Here is a 7,046-nt window from a genome sequence, read left to right as displayed (position 1 = left end):
CACCTTGCTTAAAAATCCTCGAAGCAATTTCATTTCCTGAAGGGAAAAAGTTGTGCAGTGTCCTTATTCCGATAATCAAACCTCCACGGCATGTCCCTGCATTCCTGTTTCTAGCTTCATTGAACTCCCCTGTTGCCATACCCCAAGGATACCTTACACATTCTTGACTCTGTACTTTTGCTCATCTGTTATCTGCTAAGATGCTCATAACATTCACTTTTCTTTTATGCATACTTAATGATTTATCTCTAATAATGTCTCCTCTATGAAACTTGCTATGAAATAGACACAAGGTTATAACACAAAGAATTCATAGTCAGAAAGTTTCCTCATCCTCCAGTTAATATTTTATAAGTGTGGAGAAATGTTTCTATAATCCAAATTCCCCATGGTATAAATTTCTTCTCGTGTCTCATTATCTAACACTGGACACACCTAAACTAATACCATGCCGAAACTAATTGTTAGCAAAGTGAATGAATGTATACCACAAATGGTTGAGCCTTCCATGGGGATAAAACCTACGCTACATGGAAGAGGAGTAAATAGTTCAATAAAACCACTGCTATAAGAAAAGAGGAATCAATTTTGATTAGGCAGTCATTATTGGTTTTAGAGCTTTCCAATGCAAAACTAATTGCTATCTCCTTAAATCCAAATTGCATTTGCTTTACACAGTTATTAAAGAAATCATATTCCAGTCTTCTGTGTGTCTGACATGAGAAATAGACTTGAGACTTCATTTCTGTATCCCCAGTATCGGGCACACAGTGAATACTAACAAAGGTCTGTGGAAGCAAGTGCCATCAAGTGTATTCTTGAATAACAGAATGATGACTCTGTATGTACTTCATGTCTAGACAGCAATACATTGAAGTTAAAGGGAGAAGAGGAGCATTTGTGTACACATGCTGCTGGCAGGCATGGTAGTTTCTTTTTCCAATTCCTCTTCTCTCACTTCCTAGCTATATGAATGTTGGCAAGGTACACAGGTTCTATTGTTTTACCATCTCCATCTGTAAACTGGAATGACTTTACATGAAAATAAGTTATGGTAAGGCTTAAGCAATCACTAATTGTAGATTGCTCAGCCCAGTGTCAGAGACTTGGTAAATAGTATCTACAGTTAATACAATCTGCTTAGATCAGAAATTTCTGGCTATTTTGGTCAGTGTGATATGTGGAAATAAAAGAAGCTTCCAGGAGCTTGTATTCTCTCCACAAACCAAACAGAGCCAATTTTCATAGTGATGGATAGGCCTAACAAGTCACATTTGTCCTTTACTAACTGTCATGTAAACAGCAAAATTGATAAATTCTGAATTCTCTCATCACTTCTGGATTTAAAACAACAAAACGAACAGCTCAAAAAGCATTCTTGATTATTATTTTTAATATAATACTGACTCTAATATTTATGTACAAAGTGAGAAAATCTGGCAGCCCAAAATGAAAGTAGGAAGGGAGGTATGTAAAGTGAGATATAAAAGAAGAACTAAGAGTATTTATTCTTCATGCATTCACAAAGGTTTGGGTAATACTTTGCATAACCAATTTTGAAAGTTAGAATTCTAAACTTTTAATATTTTACAATGAAGAAAATTCCGGTAAAATGTGTGAAAGGAACTATGGAATAGAGTTTAATATCTGCCACACTGTATTTAGTAGACCAGTAAATTCACCTATTAAACAACTGCAATGTTTATTCAATGATTTTAAAAACAAACCAGAATTTGCAATTTATCAGGAATTCGATAATGTTGTCAGTTAATAAAACAACTCCTACCCTTACACACATCTAACCTAAGCATGGTTTGTCAATTATTACCATAAACAGTGCCACTTATAGCAAATGTTTAACTCCAAGTTATGTCAAAGCACTTTTCAGAGTGATATAATTTGTGTTAAATTTGCAAAGGACTACATTTAATGGTCCATTTCAGACATGGCCTCTTAGTTGCTGGTACAATCTAGTAATGAATGTAGAACAAACCAATGTCAAGTTTTCTGTTCAAAACGCTGTAGAGATACTATTTCCCCAACCTGGCCTTAGATTCATCTACCGACTGAGCCTATGTAGCAACATTGATTCTCTTCTCTCCCCTTCATATTTTTCTGGTTAACAGTTTCTTATATTCACATGACATTAGCTTAATCAGTAAAATTCTAGCAAAAGTGACCTAAGCAGCTTACTTTCTAGTTAGCCAACTGTTATGATGATTTTTAACCAGCCTCTAGGCCAGGTCATTTAAACGTTACTTAGTTAATCAACTAGTTCATCCATTCATCAAATATTTATTGAGGATGTAGTATGTGAAAGGTTCTATTTTAGGTATTGGAGATACACAGTGAATAAAAGAGGCAAAATTCCCTTTCTTCATGAAGTTTACATTCCAAATGATGGGGAAATCAATAAATAAATATTGTATATGTAGTATTACAAACGAGCATTTTCCAAAATTTTTTTGAAAGCATAAATTACAAACGTAGGATAGAGAGTGTTGGCTGGGGAGGAGATTGTTGTGATATCTATTATAGCAGCTGAGGAAAACATCAATGAGAATGTGGCATTTCAGCAAACACCTTAAGGAACTGAGGAGGTAAGCCATATGGAAAATGTGACAGGTGCATTTCAGACAAAGGGAAGATCATAGGAAGCCCCCGAGGCAGGAGAATGCCTAGGAAGTTTGTAGAAAAGCAAGAAGGCCAGAGTGCCCAGAACAGACTGAGTTGAGAGGAGATTAGCAGGCCAGAAACAGAAGGGAGACCAGACCTTGTGAGGCCTTCTAAGCCATTATAAAAACATCTTCGTTTCACTTTGTGGTCATTAAGAAGTTACTTGAGAGTTTTGTATGGAGAAGTGACAAGATCTGACATAGTTAAGAACATCATGGCTGGGCACGCCTGTAATCCCAGCGCTTTGGAGGCTGAGGCAGGTGGATCACCTGAGGTCAGGAGTTCGAGACCAGCCTGGCCATCTTGGTGAAACCCAGTCTCTACTAATAATACAAAAATTAGCCAGGCATGGTGGTGGGCACCTATAATCCCAGCTACTTGGGAGGCTGAGGCAGGAGAATCACTTGAACCTGGAAGGTGGAGGTTGCAGTGAGCCGAGATTCTACCACTGCATTCTCCAGCCTGGGTGACAGAGGGAGACTCTGTCTCAAAAAAAAAAATCATTCTGGTTGCTATATTGAGGGTATATTGTAGATGGGCAAGTGGAAAAACAGAAGTACCTGCTAAGAACCTATTGGCAGTAATTTTGGTAACATATGAAGGTGGTTGGTGAGTAAGTTAGGTAAAAAGTTGTTAGTCAAGGTAGTATAAAGTGCTGGGAGTCTGTATATATTTTGAAATTTGAGACTACAGGATTTACTGATACATTAGGTATGGCATATGAAAGAGAGAACTAAAAAATATTTAGAAGATTTTTGGTCTGAAAAAACAAAAAGAAAAGGCTTTAACTTACTGATCTAGGAAATATTTGGAGAAAACACAAAGGATAGAGAAGAGATAAGAAAAATGAGAAGCTAGGTTTGGATAAAGTTTGCTTTGCAGAAGTCTAATATGTCCAATGATGATACGGACATTATGTGACATGTGATGTTTTCCTCAGCTGCCGTCACAACAATCTCCTCCCCAGCCAACTGAGAGTCTCCGCTCAACTCCGTCTGTTCTAGGCACACTCTGCCTTCTTGCTTTTCCACACACTTCCCAGGCATTCTTCTGTCTCAGGGAGCTTTGCATTTGATCTTTCCTTTGTCTGAAATGCACCTCCCACATTTTCCACGTGGCTTACTTCCTCACTTCCTTAAGGTCATTGCTGAAATGCCACATTCTCAGTAATGTTTTCCTCAGCTGCTATATTAAATATCACAACAATCTCCTCCCCAGCCAACTGACATGGAGTTGACAGTTAATCTCATGAGTTCAGGGGAAATATCTGGATTGAAGATACAAATCTCAGAGTTGTCACTTTATGGATGATAACCTGTAAAACTGACTGAGATTCTTGAGAAAGTGGATATATACAGAAGAGAAAGAGGTCTGAGAACTGAGTCTTAGGGAATCCCTAACATGGCAGGTCTAGAGAGTTGAATAGAAATGGTCAGCAAACTGGGAGGCAAATCAAAAACGATATCATTCTGGAAGCCACGTGAGGAAGGTAAAGGAGCAAGAAGTGATTAACTGTGTCAAATGTTGTCCATTACTTAAAGTAAGGTGAATAAAAGTTGACCATTGATTTGGCAATGTAATCAATATTTCCTTTCACTAGGGAGAAGAAGCAAATGGAGAAACTAGAGACTCCGACAGCTTGCTGCCTCATTTTATGTCCTCCTTATATTACTTCAACTCCTATTGTTTCCATGGATCTCTGAATTAATTTTGAAATTCTCGTTTATTTTATTGTATTTTGTTGTGTTTTATGCTCCAGTAATCAACATCTTACATCTGTGCTATATCTGATTTCATGTTGATATTTTCAATGTGATCTTTAATGAAATTATTTGAGAAAGATAATTCAATATTATTATCATTATTTTAGAAAATGCAGTTTTTATAAATAACTGTTTATTGTCATACTGCTGATTATTAGTGACCAAGGCTTCCTAACTCCTAGAACCTTAACTTGTGCCTTTAATTTTGATAAAGAGAGTAGCTGGTGATCCCTTGCTTGCTCTTTGGACCTTCCTTTATGCATGCCCACTTTTATTCATACCTTTTATTTATTCTCGCTTAATTCCTTGAATTTTGGTCCTCAATCCTTTCGAACAGCTGCATGCCATGACCTTTAAAGACAAATATTGATATGACTTCAGAGCTTCAGGGAATTTTGACTTATGTCAGGCTCCAAATCCAGAGGATAGTTTTCATATTTCCTGAACTCCAGCCATTTCGGAAGGATTAATCTCTTCTCACAAAGAAAAGAGATAGGTGAATAACCAGAATTGTGAAGTTGAATATATGTGTGTCCATTGTCTTGTAACAAAGCTGTAGATAAAAGGTCCACCATCCAAGTACTGGGTGAATTTTATACACTATCACAGTGCATGTCCTCTTTCTTCTTCTACAGTTTCTTTTCAAGTTTTGCTTACTTCTATTTTTATAATCAAACATAAAAAGTCCCTAGAATCTTAGTGATCTAAGAGACCATATTGCTATGTATAGCAGTCATCCATCTTCAGCTTGACTTTCCAGTGATGACAATTCACTACCACAAGTTCATGCACATAAGGAGGTAGTTGGACTTACAAAATTGATCACACATTTTAAGTGATAAAATATTACATGCACCCTATAAATATGAATGACTATTATGTACATATAAATTTTTTTAAAATCATGCTGATGGTGGATTGCCTCCATGTCAATTTTCTGGTTGTGATAATGTATAACAGTTATGTAAGATGCTACCACTGGGGTAAACTAAATGAAGAGTATATGGGATCTCTGTAGTAGTTCTTAAGACTGCCTGTGAATTTAAATTTATCACAAAATAAGCTATTTTAATTTTAAGTATCTATTAAAAAAATTTTGCAGGTAAAATTGCGCTCATGGTCAGATTTTGTATTCCGCGACCACCAAACTCTCATGATGCTAGGAAGGAAATGTACTAGAGAAACTACTGTCTTAGAAACTGTTATGCTGGATGTTGGAAGTGGCATGGGAAAGTCACAGAAGTAAATGGATAAATGGCAACGTGGAAATGAATATAAATTTTGATTTTAGCACCAAATATAATTGCTATGTTTGCATTACTATTGTGACTATAGACTCCATCTCCATTCAGCTGCCATACTCCTAATCAGGCAGCTGCTACAGAATCATGCATTTTTTTTGACAATAATTACTTAATCCATGTATGTAGTTGGTCATTACTGCAGTTTCTGAAGCAAAACCAAATATGCTGCCCTTATTTCCACTCTGTCTCTTCTCTAGTCATCTGGCCTCTTCCTTTCCCAGAAATTCTTAAGATCATTGACTCCACTGACGGAAGTCAGGCTTCTGACTGCCTAATAAATAAGTTCACCAGTGAAAAGCCTATTTTTCATTCTGTTTAATTACAGGCTTCAGAGACACTCAAAATGGAGGGTGTCTTGGGGATAAATAATACTGTAGGTTTGGTTTACTTTTCTCCTATTGGCATTGGCACCAAGCCCTTCCTCTGCTTTGAAATTCATGGCTGCGACCGTGGCTGCATACTAAACAGAGCGTAGTCACCACACAGACGGCTTCACCCATCCAGATGCAGCTCAACTAGTCCGTATACCGCGATGGCCAACTCTGTGCAGTAGTTTAGATACCTAATACTGCTGGTTTGTTTCTAGAGCAATCTATGTGTGTGATCATAAATGGGTTCATACATTACAATTTGAGTTGGATTTGGTGAACTACACTGGAGCTTGAATTACGATATTCTCATTCTGCCTTGTGGATCATTGCCTTCAAAATTGGCTCTTAGAAGTGAATATATGTAAAAAATAATTAGATGACATATAGACATTGTAAAAAATATCAAAAATACAAGGAAGTAACAGTGAAAAGTAAATTTCCTTCCCACTCTGGTCTTCTTAGTTTGCAATTTCCCTTTCACAGAGCAACCACTGTTAGCAGTTTCATGCAGAGACATCCTATGCATATATAAGTATATAAGCATAAGTTTTGTGTATGGAGAGAATACTATAGCTCTACCTTCCTATTTTTGCATACAAATGTGACATGATGTACACAATGTTCTGTGATTTTTGTTCCTTTTATTCAATAACTACTACAGACCTCTCTATATCAGCATCTGTGATCTGTCTCCACCTTTTAAAACAGATTCCTAGTATTCTGTTGAATTTATATAACCATTTTGTACTTAGTCTGCCACATTTTCATGAATATGTGCTGTTTCCAATATTTTGTTAACATCAACAATGCTTCGATGAACATCATTGCATATTGTAATTTGTGCCATGTGTAAGGGGTACATTCATGTAACTTGCAAGGAGAATTCTTGCTCTAAGGGCATATTTATTTTTTATGTTGATGTATATTGCCTA

Source organism: Pan paniscus, chromosome 2 (assembly GCF_029289425.2).
Source record: "Pan paniscus chromosome 2, NHGRI_mPanPan1-v2.0_pri, whole genome shotgun sequence".
NCBI classification, from domain to species: Eukaryota; Metazoa; Chordata; class Mammalia; order Primates; family Hominidae; genus Pan; species Pan paniscus.
The sequence above is the reverse complement of the archived record's forward strand: the minus strand, read 5'-3'. Positions refer to the sequence as shown.